The sequence below is a fragment of the Mesoplodon bidens genome (genome assembly GCF_964165515.1).
Source record: "Mesoplodon bidens genome assembly, chromosome: 12".
NCBI lineage: Eukaryota > Metazoa > Chordata > Mammalia > Artiodactyla > Ziphiidae > Mesoplodon > Mesoplodon bidens.
The window spans coordinates 51,696,907-51,716,180 of NC_138168.1; the positions used below are offsets into that span (position 1 = coordinate 51,696,907).

Sequence of the window (19,274 nt, forward strand, 5' to 3'; positions counted from 1 at the left end):
AAGGGACAGAAAGGATGCTTCCCTACAACCACTGAAGAAAAGTCCAGAGCTCTATTTGATTGGACCACACTGATGGCAGGGGAACAGTGTGAGCTAACTGACCTAGGCCTGGACTCTCTGAACCAATACAGGATGAGATTTCTCTGGTTTGTTTAGACAATGTTTCTCAGTAGGAGTACCACTGGCATTTTGGGTAGGACAATTTTTCATGATGTGAGTCATTTTCCTACTTTATAGGTCATTTAAGATTTCTGCTCCCTACCCATCAAATGCCCATAGCAGCTTTCAACTAAAAGTGTCCTCATGGATTTCCAGATGCCCTCTAGCAGGTACCATCTCTATTTGAGAATCACTGGCTCACCAATCAGCACTCACTCCTGGAGTCAGGGCAGGATCAATCTCACCCAATCACATATCTGTCACCCATTAAGGGAGAGATGAGGTGGATGGATGCTGGGAGAACAACCACAGTCCTCCAAACCCAGCCTAGCTCCTATTCACTTCCACAAGCTCCACAATGACAACAAATTTCTCTCTCTGTCTCCCTGTCTCTCTGTCTCTGTCTCTGTCTCTCTCTCTCACTCTCTCTCTCATGTTCTCTCTCTCCTGTGCTCCCAGGCACTTTGTCTTATAGCTCTGTCTTCACAGTCTGTCTTACCTAAGAATGGTGTTTGAATGTTTCCACCTACTCCACCAAGCTGTAAGCTCTTTCACAGCAAAGAGGATTTCTTGTTCACCTTTGAATCTCTAGTACCTGGTAGGAAACCCAGCACATAATAGGCACTCAAAAATGTTTAAAGAGGTTAATTAAATTGCACTGATTCCAGTATTTGGGGACACAGAAATTGCCAGCAGTTCTCTACCCACATGCAGAGGCCCCTGGAATGTCTATACAGGTATGTGGGAGAAGAAAGAGGAATGCTGGCTTCATGGCAGAACTGGGCCCATTAGTGCAGTGTCTATAAATGGGCCTCCTGGGGAGCATGAAGAGGAAACTTACCCCTTTGGAAATCCATTTGACTTTTGTTTTCTTTTGTTAAGCATTGAAAAGTCACAACCAATTACTGGTTGCTTAAGTTCTATGAGGATTTATAAAAAATTTTTTTCAGTTTTTCAGTTTCTTTTTGTACACAGTGACAAGGTTTTAACAACTCTTCCCTTATCCTCAGGTGTTTTGTTCAACCCATGTTATGCACCATCATTAATCCATCCTGCCACCTCTCTCAAATTAGCTGTTTGACACCACATTTAATGCTGCGTTCTATGTAAAATTTATTTTAATTCTGTAGAAAGGCAAAAAATAATTCTACTGAAATATCAGTTTGTCTTCATTATAACTTACTGAGCAAGGGATAGGGGGAAGTAAAAAAGCAAGTTGAATCAAACAATTCTAGAACCATTTTGCTACCTACAAAAAATAAACTTATTAAATAATAATAAATGGTCAGAATAGAAGGCATTTGCTCTGGGAACCATGCCTGTACTGCTGTTTTGTAATTCAATTCTGTTTACTCATTGCAAATCAGTGGAACTAACAAGGACCTATAGTGATTTTCCCTTGTTTCAGTAAATATTAATTGAGAACATAATACGTGCTAAGTGTTTAGCTTTTATTCATATATTAATCAATAAGGAAAATACATTAATTATGCATCTAAGAAATGTACTAGTTATTGCAAGTGATGTAAATAGAAATGAATCAACCTTTGCTGTACACTTGAAACTAACACAACATTGTTAATCAACTATACTCCAATATAAAATTTAAAATTTTTTAAATAAAATAAAATTAAAGAATAAAAACATTAACAGAAAAAAAATAATAAAGCTTCTACAGAGTTAAAAAAAAAAAGAACGAAGGAAATGAATCAACCTTACCCTCCAGGAGCTTCTGAACTTATAAAGGGGACAAGAGGCTCAGTCTATTGATAGTAACATCATGTACGGCAAGGGAACCGATGCCAAAGTGCTATAGTTTTCAAAGGAGCCAGAGATGATGTTTATTTGCAGAGGCAAGAAAGTAGCCATTCAGAAGAGTCTATAAGATTGGATAAAATTTAGGTATAGCTTTGAACCTGGAAAGAAAATCATGGCAAAATCCTAGGGGCAGAAAACCTGAGGAATATGATTGGAGAACAATTATTCCAGTTTGATTCATCCAGTCACTTCAAAAATAACTACTGAATACTTCTCTGTTCAAGTCAGTGTATTAGGTAGTGAACAGTGAGCAAATAGTAAAAAAAGATACTTTCTGTATTCTTTGGCACTTCCAGGCAAATGGGAAAGGCAGCCAAATAACCAAATTGAATGTCTATATCATTATAGTCAGAGATGAGTGTTCTAAAAGAAAGCAACACAGTTCTATGAGAACATTTGTCAAAACAACCTGGCCTAAACTGGAAAGTTGGGGAAGATTTTCCTAAAAGACTAGTGGTAGAGCTGAGATCTATAAGAGAAGTGGAAGATTAGTTGAGAAGGAAAGAGGTCCAAGCAAAGAAGACAGCGTGCTCAAGGCTCTGTGGTGGGAAGGACCATGGCAAGGATGAGGTTGTGAGCAAGGGCTTGTGACTGGGCAAGGAGAGTGAAGAAAAGAGTGGTGCAAGATGAGCTGGGGAAAGAGGCAAGTGCTAGACTCAACAAGTCTTGACAGCCAGGTCAAGAGTTTGAGTCTTTAGGCTTAGTGCCGTGGGAAGCCACATTTGAGTTTTAAAGGCAGGCAGGCTGTGGTGCAGAGAACAGATTGAAGCAATGGGTGCTCATTACGGAATAAAGTAAGATAGAGCCAAAAAGTTAAGCTGGGGTCATGTCGTAGGAGGTCTTCAATGTCAGGATGAAGAGGGTGGCTTAATTTTGTAAATAAAAGAGAGCTGTGAAGGTGTCTAAGGAAAGGAATGATAGGATGTAGCCCAACAGCCCTTTTGCAAAGGCACTTCTGTTTTAACAAGACAGTCCTCATTACTAGTTGGCAAAGGACCAAGTACTTTTGTCTTCAGATTCTCTTAAAAACAGTGATATAGAACAAAAAGACATGAAGAGCCTCTCTGCTTTATCCTCTTGCCCTTTCAGTTCATTCCTTAAACTCATGGTTAAATGTCACAAACAATTAATGCATGAAGCGTGAGAGGAAAATATATATTTCTGGAATGATTATAGACTCACGAGGAATTGCAAAACTATATAGGATTCTTTGAACTGTCCACACAGCTTTTCCCCAATGGTGACATTTTATATGACTAGGATATTGACATTGGTACAATACTGTTAACTAAGCCACAGACCTGATTCAGTTTTCATCCCTTTTCCTTCACTCGTTTGTCGGTGTGTGTGTGTGTGTGTGTGTGTGTGTGTGTGTGTAGCTCTACACAATTTGATCCATGTATAGGTTTGTGTAACTATGACCACAGTCAGGATACAGAACTATACTATCACCACAAAGAAACTCCCTCATATAACCCCTATGAAGTCACACCCATTCCACCACCCTCATTCCTATCCCTAGCAACCACTACTCTATTCTCCATCTATATGATTTTGTCAGCTGGAGAATGCTATATAAAATGGAATCACACAGTGTTTAAACTTTTGAGATTGGCTTTTTTCACTAAACATAATACCCTTAAGTCCACCCAAATTGTTGCATGTATCAATAGTTTGGTCTTTTTATTGCTGAGTAGTATTCCATAGTATAAACATATCAGGGTTTGTTTACCCATCACCTGCTAAAGGACATTTGGATTATTTCCAGCTTTGGTTTTTTACAAATAAAACTACTATGAGGAGTTAGAGGGAGGTGTGACTACAAGAGAAGGTCATTGTCTTTGTAATGTAAGGATTCAACCCATCATTGCTGTCTTTGAAAGAGGAAGACACCACAAGCCAAGGAATGTGGGTAGCCTGTAGAAGGTGGAAAAGGGGTCTATTCTTTTGATGTTCTGACCACAGAATTATATCAGCTCTAACATCCATGTAAGAGGAGACACTTGAAATCAATCTCATTGATTGTCTGAGAGATCTTCTGAGACAAGAACCAAGATGGCGGAGTAGAAGGATGTGCTCTCACTCCTTCTTGTGAGAACACCAGAATCACAACTAGCTGCTGGACAATCATCCAAAGGAAGACACTGGAGCTCACGAAAAAACACATCCAAAGACAAAGGAGAAGCCACAATGAGACGGTAGGAGGGGAGCAATCACAGTAAAATCAAATCCCACAACTGTTCAGTGGGTGACTCACAGACTGGAGAACACTTATACCACAGAAGTCCACCCACTGGAGTGAAGGTTCTTAGCCCCATCTCAGGTTCCCACCCTGGGGGTCCGGCAATGGGAGGAGGAATTCCTAGAGAATCAGACATTGAGGGCAACTGTGATTTGATTGCAGAACTTAGACAGGAGCGGGGGAAACAGAGACTCCACTCTTGGAGGGCACACACAAAGTAGTGTGTGTATCAGGACCCAAGGGAAGGAGCAGTGACCCCGGGGGAGACTGAACCAGACCTACCTGCTAGTGTTGGAGGGTCTCCTGCAGAGGCAGGTGGTGGCTGTGGCTCACCGTGGGGACAAGGACACTGGCAGCAGAGGTTCTGGGAAGTACTCCGTGGCGTGAGCCCTCCCAGAGTCCCTATTTAGCCCCACCAAAGAGCCCAGTTAGGCTCCAGTGTTGGGTTGCCTCAGGCCAAACAACCAACAGGGAGGAAACCCAGCCCCACCCATCAGCAGTCAAGTGGATTAAAGTTTTACTGAGCTCTGCCCACCAGAACAACAGGCAGCTCTACCCACCACCAGTCCCTCCCATCAGGAAGCTGGCACAAACCTCTTAGATAGCCTCTTGCACCAGAGGGCAGACAGCAGAAGCAAGAAGAACTACAATCCTGCAGCCTGTGGAACAAAAACCACATTCACAGAAAGACAGACAAGAGGAAAAGGCAGAGAGCTATGTACCAGATGAAGGAACAAGATAAAAACCCCCAAAATAACTAAAGAACTGGAGATAGGCAACCTTCCAGAAAAAGAATTAAGAATAATGATAGCAAAGATGATCCAGGACCTTGGAAAAAGAATGGAGGCAAAGATCGAGAAGATGCGAGAAATGTTTAACAAAGACCTAGAAGAATTAAAGAACAAACAAACAGAGATGAACAATACAATAACTGAAATGAAAACTACACTAGAAGGAATCAATAGCAGAATAACTGAGGCAGAAGAATGGAAAAGTGACCTGGAAGACAGAATGGTGGAATACACTGCTGCGGAACAGAATAAAGAAAAAAGAATGAAAAGAAATGAAGACAGCCTAAGAGACCTCTGGGACAACATTACATGCAACATTTGCATTACAGGGGTCCCAGAGGAGAAGAGAGAGAGAAAGGACCCAAGAAAATATTTGAAGAGATTATACTCAAAAACTCCCCTAACATGGGAAAGGAAATAGCCACCAAACTCCAGGAAGCGCAGAGTCCCACACAGCATAAACCCAAAGAGAAACATGCCGAGACACATAGTAATCAAACTGGCAAAAATGAAAGACAAAGAAAAACTATTGAAAGCAGCAAGGGACAAATGACAAATAACGTACAAGGGAACTCTCATAAGGTTAACAGCTGATTTCTCAGCAGAAACTCTACAAGCCAGAAGGCAGTGGCATGATATACTTAAGGTGATGAAAGGGAAGAACCTACAGCCAAGATTACTCTACCCGGCAAGGAACTCATTCAGATTCGATGGAGAAATCAAAAGCTTTAGAGACAAGCAAAAGCTAAGAGGATTCAGCACCACCAAACCAGCTCTACAACAAATGCTAAAGGAACTTCTCTAAGTGAGAAACACAAGAGAAGAAAAGGACCTACAAAAACAAACCCAAAGCAATAAAGAAAATGGTGATAGGAACATACATATCGATAATTACCTTAAACATGAATGGATTAAATATTCCAACCAAAAGACACAGGCTTGCTGAATGGATACAAAAACAAGACCCATCTATATACTGTCTACTTCAGACCTAGGGACACATACAGACTGAAAGTGAGGGGATGGAAAAAGATATTCCATGCAAATGGAAATCAAAAGAAAGCTGGAGTAGCAATACTCATATTAGATAAAATAGATTTTAAAATAAAGAATGTTACAAGAGACAAGGAAGGACACTACATAATGATCAAGGGATCAATCCAAGAAGAAGATATAACAATTATAAATATATATGCACCCAACAGAAGAGCACCTCAATACATAAGGCAACTGTTAACAGCTATAAAAGAGGAAATGAACAGTAACACAATAATAGTGGGGGACTTTAACACCTCACTTACACCAATGGACAGATCATCCATAATGAAAATAAATAAGGAAACAGAAGCTTTAAATGACACAATAGACCAGATAGATTTAATTGATATTTACAGGACATTCCATCCAAAAACAGCAGATTGCACTTTCTTCTCAAGTGCACATGGAACATTCTCCAGGATAGATCACATCTTGGGTCATAAATCAAGCCACAGTAAATTTAAGAAAATTGAAATCATATCAACCCTCTTTTCTGACCACAATGCTATGATATTAGAAATGAATTACAGGGGAAAAAAACGTAAAAAACACAAACACATGGAGGCTAAACAATATATTACTAAATAACCAAGAGATCACTGAAGAAATCAAAGAGGAAATCAAAAAATACCTAGAGACAAATGACAATGAAATCACGACAATCCAAAACCTATGGGATGCAGCAAAAGCAGTTCTAAGAGGGAAGTTTATAGCTATACAAGCCGACCTCAAGAAACAAGAAAAATCTCAAATAAACAATATAACCTTACACTAAAAAGAACTAGAGAAAGAAGAACAAACAAAACCCAAAGTTAGCAGAAGGAAAGAAATCATAAAGATCAGAGCAGAAATAAATGAAATAGAAACAAAGAAAACAATAGCAAAGATCAATAAAACTAGAAACTGGTTCTATGAGAAGATAAACAAAATTGATAAACTGTTAGCCAGACTCATTAAGAAAAAGAGGGAGAGGACTCAAATCAATAAAATTAGAAATGAAAAAGGAGAAGTTCCAACAGACACTGCAGAAATACAAAGCATCCTAAGAGACTACTACAAGCAACTCTATGCCAATAAAATGGACAACCTGGAAGAAATGGACAAATTCTTAGAAAGGTTTAACCTTCCAAGACTGAACCAGGAAGAAACAGAAAATGTGAACAGACCAATCACAAGTAATGAAATTGAAACTGTGATTTAAAATCTTCTAACAAACAAAAGTCCAGGACCAGATGACTTCACAGGTGAATTCTATCAAACATTTAGACAAGAGCTAACACCCATCCTTCTCAAACTCTTCCAAAAAATTGCAATGGAAGGAACACTCCCAAACTCATTTTGTGAGGCCACCATCACGCTGATACAAAAACCAGACAAAGATACTACAAAAAAAGAAAATTACAGACCAATATCACTGATGAATATAGATGCAAAAATCTTCAACAAAATACTAGCAAAGAGAATCCAACAACAATTAAAAGGATCATACACTGGGCTTCCCTGGTGGTGTGGTGGTTGAGACTCTGCCTGCCAATGCAGGGGACACGGGTTCGTGCCCTGGTCCGGGAGGATCCCGCATGCTGCGGAGCGGCTGGGCCCGTGAGCCATGGCCGCTTAGCCTGCGCATCCGGAGCCTGTGCTCCGCAATGGGAGAGGCCACAACAATGAGAGGCCCGTGTACCACAAAAAAAAAAAAGAAAAAAGGATCATACACCATGATCAAGTGGGATTTATCTAAGGGATGCAAGGATTCTTCAATATACACAAGTCAATCAATGTGATAAACCATATTAACAAATTGAAGAATAAAAACCATATGATCATCTCAATAGATGCAGAAAAAGCTTTTGAGAAAATTCAACACCACTTTATGTTAAAAACTCTCCAGAAAGTGGACATAGAGGGTACCAACCTCAACATAATAAAGGCCATATACGACAAGCCGACAGCAAACATCATTCTCAATGTTGAAAAACTGAAAGCATTTCCTCTAAGATCAGGAACAAGATAAGGATGTCCACTCTCACCACTATTATTCAACATACTTTTGGAAGTCCTAGCCACGGCAATCAGAGAAGAAAAAGAAATAAAAGGAATAAAAATTGGAAAAGAAAAAGTAAAACTGTCACTGTTTGCAGATGACATGATACTATACATAGAGAATCCTAAAGATGCCACCAGAAAACTACTAGAACTAATCAATGAATTTGGTAAAGTTGCAGAATACAAAATTGACACACAGAAATCTCTTACATTCCTATACACTAATGATGAAAAATCTGAAAGAGAAAATAAGGAAACTTTCCCATTTACCATTGCAATAGAAAGGATAAAATACCTAGGAATAAACCTACCTAGGGAGACAAAAGACCTGTATGCAGAAAACTATAAGATACTGTTGAAAGAAATTAAAGATTATACCAACAGATGGAGAGATATACCTTGTTCTTGTATTGGAAGAATCAATACTGTGGAAATGACTATACTACCCAAAACAATCTACAGATTCAATGCAATTTCCATCAAATTACCAATGGCATTTTTACAGAACTAGAGCAAAAAATCTTAAAATTTGTATGGAGACACAAAAGACCCCTAATAGCCAAAGCAGTCTTGAGGGAAGAAAATGGAGCTGAAGGAATCAGACTCCCTGACTTCAGACCATACTACAAAGCTACAGTAATCAGGACAGTATGGTACTGGCACAGAAACAGAAACAAAGGTCAGTGGAACAAGATAGAAAGCCCAGAGATAAACCCATGCACCTATGGTCAACTAATCTATGACAAAGGAGTCAAGGATATACAGTGGAGAAAAGACAGTACCTTCAATAAGTGGTGCTGGGAAAACTGGATAGCTACATGTAAAAGAATGAAATTAGAACTCTCCCTAACACCATACACAAAAATAAACTCAAAATGTATTTGAGACCTATATGTAAGACCAGACACTCTAAAACTCTTAGAGGAAAACATAGGAAGAACACTCTTTTACATAAATCCCAACAAGATCTTTTTTGATCCACCTCCTAGAGTAATGGAAATAAAAAGAAAAATAAACAAACAGGACCTAATGAAACTTCAAAGCTTTTGCACAGCAAAGGAAACCATAAATAAGATGAAAAGACAACCCTCAGAGTGGAAGAAAATATTTGCAAACAAATCAACGGACAAAGGATTAATCTCCAAAATATATAAACAGCTCATGCAGCTCAATATTAAAAAAACAAACAACCCAATCCAAAAATGGGCAGAAGACCTAAACAGACATTTCTCCAAAGAAGATATACAGATTGACAACAAACACATGAAAGGATACTCAACATCACTAATCATTAGAGAAATGCAAATCAAAACTACAATGAGGTATCACCTCACACCAGTTAGAATGGGCATCATCAGAAAATCTACAAACAATGAATGCTGGAGAGGGTGTGGAGAAAAGGGAACCCTCTTGCACTGTTGGTGGGAATGTAAATTGATATACCCACTATGGAGAACCATATGGAGTTTCCTTAAAATACAAAAAATAGAATTACCATATGATCCAGCTATCCCACTCCTGGGCATATACCCAGAGAAAACCATAAGTCAAAAAGACACATGCACCCCAATGTTCATTGCAGCACTATTCACAATAGCCAGGTCATGGAAGCAACCTAAATGCCTATCGACAGACGGATGGATAAAGAAGATGTGGTACATATATACAATGGAATATTACTCAGCCATAAAAAGGAACCAAATTGGGTCATTTGTAGAGATGTGGATGGATCTAGAGACTGTCATACAGAGTGAAGTAAGTCAGAAAGGGAAAAACAAATATCATATATAACACATATATGTGGAACCTAGAAAAATGGTACAGATGAACCGGTTTTCAGGGCAGAAATTGAGACACAGATGTAGAAAACAAATGTATGGACACCAAGTGGGGAAAGCCATGGGGGGATGGGGGTGGTGGTGTGATGAATTGGGCGACTGGGATTTACATGTATACACTGATGTGTATAAAATTGATGACTAATAAGAACCTGCTGTATAAAAAAATAAATTAAATAAAATTAAAAAATTAAAAAAACAAAACCAAAAAACTGCTATTATATTCATCTGGAGGTTTTATATTAACATAAGATCTCATCTCTCTGAGATAAATGCTCAAAACTACAGTTTCTGGATCATGTGGAAAATGACTATTTGATTTCAGAAACAGTCAAACAACTGTCCAGAGTGGTTGTACAATTTTATATTCCCACCAGCAATGTATGAGAGGTCCCGTTCTCCCTGCTCTCACCAGCATTTGGTGTTGTCACTATTTTTTATGTTAGCCATTCTAAAAAGGTGTGCAGTGATAATTCATTGTGGTTAATTTGCAGTTCCTTAATGGCTAACAATGTCAAACATCTTTTGGAAAATAATTTTTAACTTTGCCTTTATAGTAGGGAGCTAAAGAAAGTTAACAAAGGCAAAAGATAACATTTATTCAGGAAAAAGATGATGAAAGACAGACATGGAAGTGAAGAAACCCAGCTGTTTTCTTTATTAGAAAGTCAAAGGAGAGATTGTAACACCATCATGTTGGATTTATAAGGATTTTATTTTATAGGCACATTTGTGGGTTTGTATCTCTTGACTTGTAGAGAATGAATAGATTGTGTCTGTGTCTTTGAGACAGATTAGCAATGACATTTGGATAAATTCTAAAAGCTGTGCTATTTTTATAACTGTGCTATATGAACCATTTCAGTGGAATTACCAGCTTTACAACTCCTCACCCAAAGTTTATTCATCTTTCTTTAGCCATGTAGTACTAAAATGCAAACAGGTGAAACTAGTACATCTGTGAAATAAGAAAAAAGCAGGTCCCTTCAAACAGGATAGTTTGGTAATTAAATGAACTCACATGGGAAACAATTTCCAGTTCTCTTGCTAACCATACTGAGGAGTCTGTACCTTTAACACATCCCCTCCTTTACACAGTGCATGTGTCCGAGCTCTTCCCGTTTTTTAAGCAGTTTTCCAGGAGCAAAGAATGAGAAAGAAAACCCTCTAGCCCTGATTGTTTTCCTTCAGCCCACTCCTCTCCTTGGGTATGTTAGCAGAGGTTAATACAGAATGAAAAGCAGCCTCCCTAATATGCAGTGTGATATCTGACCCTGAGACTAATTCTACAAGGTACACACATGTGACATACAGACTAATTCTACAAGGTGCACGCATGCGACATACATGTGTAACACACAACATACACATGCAACAGTTTTTTACCAAAGCGATGGCTTTTTGTAACTCTCAGTACTTTCTAGGTCTACTCTTTCTGAATTTTCAGTAGGCTAGGAATTAAGTTGTATAAGATACAGAGAAAGGCTGGGTAATTTGTACCTTCTTATGTCTCTTTGGAGTCTAAAGTTTAAGCCATATGAATAGACTTGGCATCCAGATTCCTTTATTGATTAAAAAATGCCAACACTGTGGCTAGATGATGGGGACACAGCTACTGATCAGACCAGAGCCGTACCATGGGATGATAGACAGCTACCCTAACAATTAGAATACAGTGTGACAGTGTGGTGGGAAAAATATGGATTCAGCTCAGTGGAGACATGGGAAGAGGTACTTCTTACCCTGAAGATTTATGTAACGGAGGTCCTATAGTCAAGAAGTTGTGACACACGAGAGAAAGTCACTAAGTAGACTTTTTATTTGTAGCCAACCTGAATTTCCACCTCCATGGATGAGCAGAGAGAAAGCATGCCTGCGCACATTAGAAACATGTCCCGTGGGCTTGAGTTTACGATTGTGAGCTCAGCTTTTAAGACTGTATTTCCTTCTTTATCCTCACTGTTTTTACCTGTCCCTGGTATAGGACTGTGGCAGTTGAATGACTATTCAAGAGCTATTTTAAAGTGCATTTAAAGGCAAAGCATTCAAAAGCAATGTTCTTACCCCTAAAGGGAACATGATATTCTGACTCTCAGGCTTCCCAAATCTGGACTTCCTATTCTCATGATTGTGAAGATAACTTAAGTGTGTAGCAGTCTAAATCCAAATATTTGATTGGATGTAGCACAGTTTTGGGTCAGCCTTTTGTCCTGATGTAGGGGAGAGACCCTTGCATATCATTGAAGGACACACTAAAACTATCTTCAGTCTTTCTTTAGTTCCAGATGATGCCTATCCCTAAACCTGTTTTTAAATGTGTTCTGTCAAACTGCCTTCTACAAAAGGGAGCTTTCATACTCTACCTCTGTTGACTCTGGCCCCACGGGCTGGTGCCCTGATGCCATCAGGTAATTCCATTGGAAAGTAAGAGGAGTGTCTCTCTCCATTCCTCCCACTACACTCCACAGCAGCCAGAAAGACATGCATTTGATCCTGTCTTGACTCTGTTTCTTCCTCTTCACGTTCCTTGCTGTAACTGTCACTTTCTACTTTATATGATGGTTGTTTACATATTTCCTCTCTCCTTTAAGTCTGTAAGGTCCTTGAGGTGAGACCTGTGTACCTGATACACAATAAGCACTGAAAAAATGTCTGATGTTTGAATAAATGTGGAAACAATTCATCTTTGTCTCCTTCACAAGATCAGGTACATATAGATGTCAAACATATATAAAATATTTGAATAAAAAAGTTAATGAATGAAAGGATGAATTTCTAAGGGCCAGTTATTGGGCAAGGCAACACAAATGATCTTTAATAGTTTTATCATCAGTAAGTGCATTTATTCCTGCAGGACCCAAGTATGGAACTCTAAACACCTTTGAGTAGTCTACTATGCTCTGGGGATATAAAGATAATGAAAAACTTGTCCTAACTCTCAAGTGTTGCAGGCAAAGCCTGGATGCAGATTCACTCATGCTATGCTTTGATGTCCAAAGCAATTGTACCTTCTTTATATCCTACAATTGATCTAATCTTCATAGTGAACCTTCTCCAAATATCCTCAGGGTAGCTAAATAGCAGTGGCTGGAGGGAAAAGTCTGGTTAGATGTAAAAGTTACCAATTTCTTCTGGTTTAAAAACTCTCTTTGGATAGTTCAGTTGCTTTTGGACAAATGCCCAACCTCTCAGAATTCCTCTCTCCCATACGTGTTTCCGAGAAGGCACGTGGGTCTCTAGCATGACCTTTGGCCTCACGTTGGTCCTTTGGCTGCTGTCCACCATTGGGCAGTCAGCCAGCTGTTGAGTGTGCACTTGCTGGGTTGGATGTGGATCTGCGGCTCAGTTCTGTGCCTGGCACTCTGCTGGCCTCTGCTGTCCCCCCACTGCTTGCTGAGCCCCCTGATTCTCATTGGTGATATGGACCTCCAGGTATCTGGCTGTGAATGCATCTGGTCTCCAGCCGTGGTGGTTCCTGCCACATAGAACCCCCTGTCCTGCCCCAGGTCGGCCAACCTGCACCCCTTTGCAGAGTACTCTGACTTCTGGCAAAACAGGAGCTAAGAAGGATGCTGGGGAACGAGAGTGTTCTACTAACGACACTTCACCTCTGCTTGTTGTCTGATGTGACCTCTTCAGGTCGGTATGGTGCTGTCCAAAAGGAAGGACGCTTTGCTTTCAGTTTCCTTTCAAACTGTCTAGCATTCTTTCTCCCCTGGGGACTTCAGTTCGGAGAGGGCCCCTCTGGGCACATATGATTCAACGGCCATTTCTCCTCTGTCATTTCCTTTCCTCTGGCCATGTCCACGGTGGGGGAAAAGTGCTCCCTCCCTCATCCTCTCTAGCATGGACTTCCTCGTCTCACATCCTCCTTTCGGGACACCAGCCCTCCTGGCTTGGCCCTAAGGGAGGAAAAGGCAATCTTCCACATTCTGGAGGAAATTCTGATGGAGTTGGCAATATCGATTCTTGATATGTTGGAGGGAGATTACAGAACTTTGAATCCCTTCTGTTTCCACAAACATGACCCTCTAGACCCTTCCTTAATAAGAAGTCAGGAAACTCAGCTTTATGTTTGAAAGCTCATCAATGACCTCTCTGTTCTATAAAGGACCTGCTCTTATTTTCCTCATGGCTCAGTTTTATGGGTAGAAGGCTTGATGGCATGTGATTTAAGGGGGGAAAATTAAATTTCCAAAATTTTTATCCTATTTTGCTGGGAGAAAGATCTGTAAACACATTACAGTGCAGCATGAAAGGCAGTGAAATGTATCTATACACAAAATACTATGGGATTACAGAAGTGGAGTGACTGGATCCACCCATGACAGGGAAGACTCTTGAGGACACTGACAACATGAATCTGACAGTAAAACTAGACAGTTTGGTTCCCTGGTGAGCATCAGCTCCACTGGCTCATGTAGACAAGTTCTAAAAAAGTGAGATACCTTTATGTGTTTGTTTTCTCTCTCTGTGAGTATCAGTTTCCCCTCTTATAAGTAAGAATATAAAAACCTTCCTCCTGCTGTGGTTGTGGATATGCAAATGTAACATTGCATCCAATGGTCCATGTTCCTCCACCAGGTCTAAGGCAAAAATAATGCAACAAACAATAACACCTTATGTTGTTCTGATCCTGCCACCATCTCCTACTGCAGACTTTAGCACCTTCCTCAGTGAAGTTCCTCTGTTCTTCCTACAAACAAACCTGTCTCTGGTCTTCTGACATTCTCAGAATTGTCTGAGATCAGTGTGGCAACCAGTCAGCCAACCTGTGATGCACACTGCTTTAGCAACGTCTCCTTAATGTAGTAGCTGCTCATTAAATGCCAGCTCCTTTTACTCACATATTTTCTACTTCACATATTCTTTCCATTGATCCAATTAAAGGGGAAAAAGACTAAAAATAGACATATTGCCTAAACCACTTCATCCTCTCATACACTCTCACTCTTGGACAGCAAATTTAAGAAGAGCGATGAAAAAATTCACAGTTGTGTGCAAAGTGATCTAGGTGAAAGAATCTGCTTGAGACACAAAGAGAAGGTTATGGAAACCCACATTCCAATTAGCTTTGCCACTGATTGATTACTGTGTTACCTCAGGTAGGACCATTTGCCAGTCAATAGAGGTGAAATCTCATAAAAATTAATGAGATTGCTGCTAGGTATGAACAAAATTCTCCCACCCACTCTGTTTGAGAGTGCAAATATCAAGGGAAATTGTACAAGAAAATATGGTAATATTCTATTTGGAATATTTTCATAGTACCAGAGGCTAAACAAACCTTAAAGCCCTGGAATGCTGTTGCTTGACATGTAAAATCAAGAAAAATTTCTCCTATGGTACAACTGTACCACCTTTTTTGCAGTGAACACGTTCCTGAAATAATACTTCCAAATAAATTTTTATAAATAATTTATATTTTTAAAATACTGGGAAATACACTGAGTATTTCTTGTAAATTGAAAAATCATTTTGTACTATGAATAATAACTCACATTTGTTTCCTTAGGTATTCCTTCCATATACAGAGTTTGTGAAAAGTGAAACACTCCTATAGTCCAATATTACACCACACACAAAGATTCATATTTTTCAGAGTTAGTGGCCAAATTGCCTCGCCTGGCATCTTTGGTAGATAAGGGTGAATAGAGCAGATGGGAAGACACAGGAAGCCCAGGTTTGGCTATCCCCAAGGCTACTTTATGCTCACTCAGATTAATCTGTTAACCATTGACTGCGTTAGACCTTCTGAACATGAACGGTCTCTACAGCATACAATTAGTGGAATTGTGGGCAGATGATTGTACAAATGGACAGTTTTAGTCGATGGTAAGGAATCTCTGTGTGTGTGTGTGTGTGTGTGTGTAAGAGAGAGAGAGACAAAGAGAAACCAAGACAGAGACAGAAGGAAAGAAAGCACAGCACTGAAAAAAAAAGGTTTCTAATGACAAAGTAAATAAAATTTTAAAACTCAAATTTTTCTTTACTTCAGAAACTTATGACATAAGCCTTGATACAAACTAATTTTAAATTTTCTAAAGTCAGAGTGTTCCAATTAGTCATGCTTTAAGATCTTGCCAATTAGGGTATGCTCATTGGCTGCAAGTGTTCATTTGGCCTTTTAAGTGATTTTTATAGATAAGAACTTTTTTCATAGAAATTTAGAATCATGTTTTTATTTCAAGTCATCCTTCCTGACTTTCTTGAAGCAAAATTCTATAAATAGTATCACTGATAATTTCTCATAGTTTTCTCCAGATAATTACTACTTGGTTCCTGAAACTTTAAAGGTCATTAATAAGATGAAAGAGAAAGTCAGTGATTTTCTGGGTTGGATACAGGATTTGAGGATTTTTTTTTAAACCAATGCTCTCGTTTCAGCTCATTTTAAAAAACAATACTACATCTTATAAAGGATTTAGTTAGAGGACACAATATGAAAGATAATGGACTTAAAAAGAGCTAGTTTGTAAAAAATCGCTTCCATAATCAGGCAACATAACATGAGAATTAAGAGTAAGCAAATGCCAAATAGTTTCATTAGAAACATCTTTTTATATAAGAATTCTCTTTACTTTTCAAATAAAAATATCCTTGAAGTAATAATGATGTTTTACTATATACGATATAAACAAAGTAGCTTAGTAAAATAAATAGCAAACTTTATACATTCAAATCAATATTCAAAGTGCTTATCTTTTATTATTATACACTTATTCTGACGTGACTATCATTGTTCAAAATCTGTTAGAATTTCTCTTTTAAAATCTTCAGAGCCAATTTTAAGTCATACAAGTTTCTTTATAATTTGTCCTTCTTTTGGATCCAGAAAGTATTATCTAACTTAATCCAGCATTTTGCTTCTTTCCAAAAAATAAATCTTACTCTCAAAGAATGAGCATTTGCTTACATTAAGGATGTTCTAATGAGTGCTCCGAAGGCAATTTCAAAGAGTTCAAACTGTTCTTGAGCAGTGAGAGCTTCATTAAAGTACGCTCATGACCTTCAGAGTGACTACATTGAAAGACAGCCATGTTCAGATGAATGAATTCGTTTGTTAAAGAAGATTAGGTATGTAAACACCTGCACACCATGCCCAATAAGTGACAATTTTCTTTCCCTTAAAAAAAATTTTCAAGGCACACTTTTCATTATGCATGCACATAGCTGCTATAGTGGCAGAATAACGGCCCCACAAAGATGTCAACGTTCTAATCCCTGCAGTACATAAATTTGTTACTTAACTTTACAATATGTCATATTGTTTTGGGGTTTTTTGTTGTTGTTGTTGGGATTCTTTTGTTGTTGTTGTGTTTTTTTTAACATCTTTATTAGTGTATAATTGCTTTACAATGATCTATCAGTTTCTGCTTTATAACAAAGTGAATCAGTTATACATATACATATGTCCCCATATCTCTTCCCACTTGCGTCTCCCTCCCTCCCACCCTCCCTATCCCACCCCTCTAGGTGGTCACAAAGCACCCAGCTGATCTCCCTGAGCTATGGGGCTGCTTCCTACTAGCTATCTGTTTTACGTTTGGTAGTGTATATCTGTGCCACTCTCTCACTTTGTCCCAGCTTACCCTTCCCCCTCCCTGTATCCTCAAGTCCATTCTCTAGTAGGTCTGTGTCTTTATTCCCATCTTGTCCCTAGGTTCTTCATGACCATTTTCTTTTTATTTTCATTTTTATTCTTTTAGATTCCATATATATATGTTAGCATGCGGTATTTGTTTTTCTCTTTCTACTTACTTCACTCTGTATGACAGTCTCTAGGTCCATCCACCTCACTACAAATAACTCAGGTTCGTTCCTTTTTATGGCTGAGTAATATTCCATTGTGTATATGTGCCACATCTTCTTAATCCATTCATATGTTCATGGACACTTAGCTTGCTTCCATGTCCTGGCTATTGTAAATACAGCTGCAATGAATATTTTGGTACATGACTCCTTTTTAATTATGGTTTTCTCAGGGTATATGCCCAGCAGTGGGATTGCTAGGTGGTATGGTAGTTCTATTTGTAGTTTTTAAAGGAACCTCCATATTGTTCTCCATTGTGGCTGTATCAATTTACATTCCCACGAACAGTGCAAGAGGGTTCCCTTTTCTCCACACCCTCTCCAGTATTTATTGTTTCTAGATTTTTTGATGATGGCCATTCTGACTGGTATGAGATGATATCTCATTGTAGTTTTGATTTGCATTTCTCTAATGATTAATGATGTTGAGCATTCTTTCATGTGTTTGTTGGCAATCTGTATATCTTCTTTGGAGAAATGTCTATTTAAGTCTTCTGCCCATTTTTGTTTTTGTTTGGTTTGGTTTTGTTCCATTTTGTTCCCTTTTATTTTTTTACTTTATTTTTTTAACACCTTTATTGGAGTATAATTGCTTTACAATGGTGTGTTAGTTTCTGCTTTATAACAAAGTGAATCAGTTATACATATACATATGTTCCCATATCTCTTCTCTCTTGCATTTCCCTCCCTCCCACCCTCCCTATCCCACCCTCCCTATCCCACCCTCCCACCCTCCCTATCCCACCCTCCCTATCCCACCCCTCTAGGCGGTCACAAACCACCTAGCTTATCTCCCTGTGCTACGCAGCTGCTTCCTATTAGCTATCCACTTTACATTTGGTAGTGTATATATCCATGCCACTCTTCACCTTGTCACAGCCTACCCCTCCCCCTCCCCATATCCTCAAGTCCATGCTCTAGTAGGTCTGTGTCGTGATTCCTGTCTTAACCCTAGGTTCCTCATGACCTTTTTTTTTTTCTTAGATTGCATATATATGTGTTAGCATATGGTATTTGTTTTTCTCTTTCGGACTTACTTCACTCTGTATGACAGACTCTAGGTCCATCCACCTCACCACAAATAACACAATTTCATTTCTTTTTATGGCTGAATAATATTCCATTGTATATATGTGCCACATCTTCTTTATCCATTTGTCTGTTAATGGACACTTAGGTTGCTTCCATGTCCTGGCTATTGTAAATAGAGCTGCAATGAACATTTTGGTACATGACTCTTTTTCAATTATGGTTTTCTCAGGGTATATGCCCAGTAGTGGGATTGCTGGGTCGTCTGGTAGTTCTATTTGTAGTTTTTTAAGGAACCTCCACACTGTTCTCCATAATGGCTGTATCAATTTATATTCCCACCAACAGTTCAAGAGTGTTCCCTTTTCTCCACACCCTCTTCAGCATTTATTGTTTCTAGATTTTTTGATGATGGCCATTCTGACCGGTGTGAGATGGTATCTCATTGTAGTTTTGATTTGCATTTCTCTAATGATTAATGATGATGAGGATTCTTTAACGTGT

General features: G+C 38.9%; 1 protein-coding gene across 2 annotated transcripts in view; it reads left to right on the forward strand.

Moving 5' to 3' along the window:
* The window catches only part of SLC35F1 (solute carrier family 35 member F1), a 411,291-nt gene that overhangs the window by 325,245 nt on the left and 66,772 nt on the right, over positions 1–19,274 (forward strand). The gene's annotated exons all lie outside the window — the stretch shown is intronic.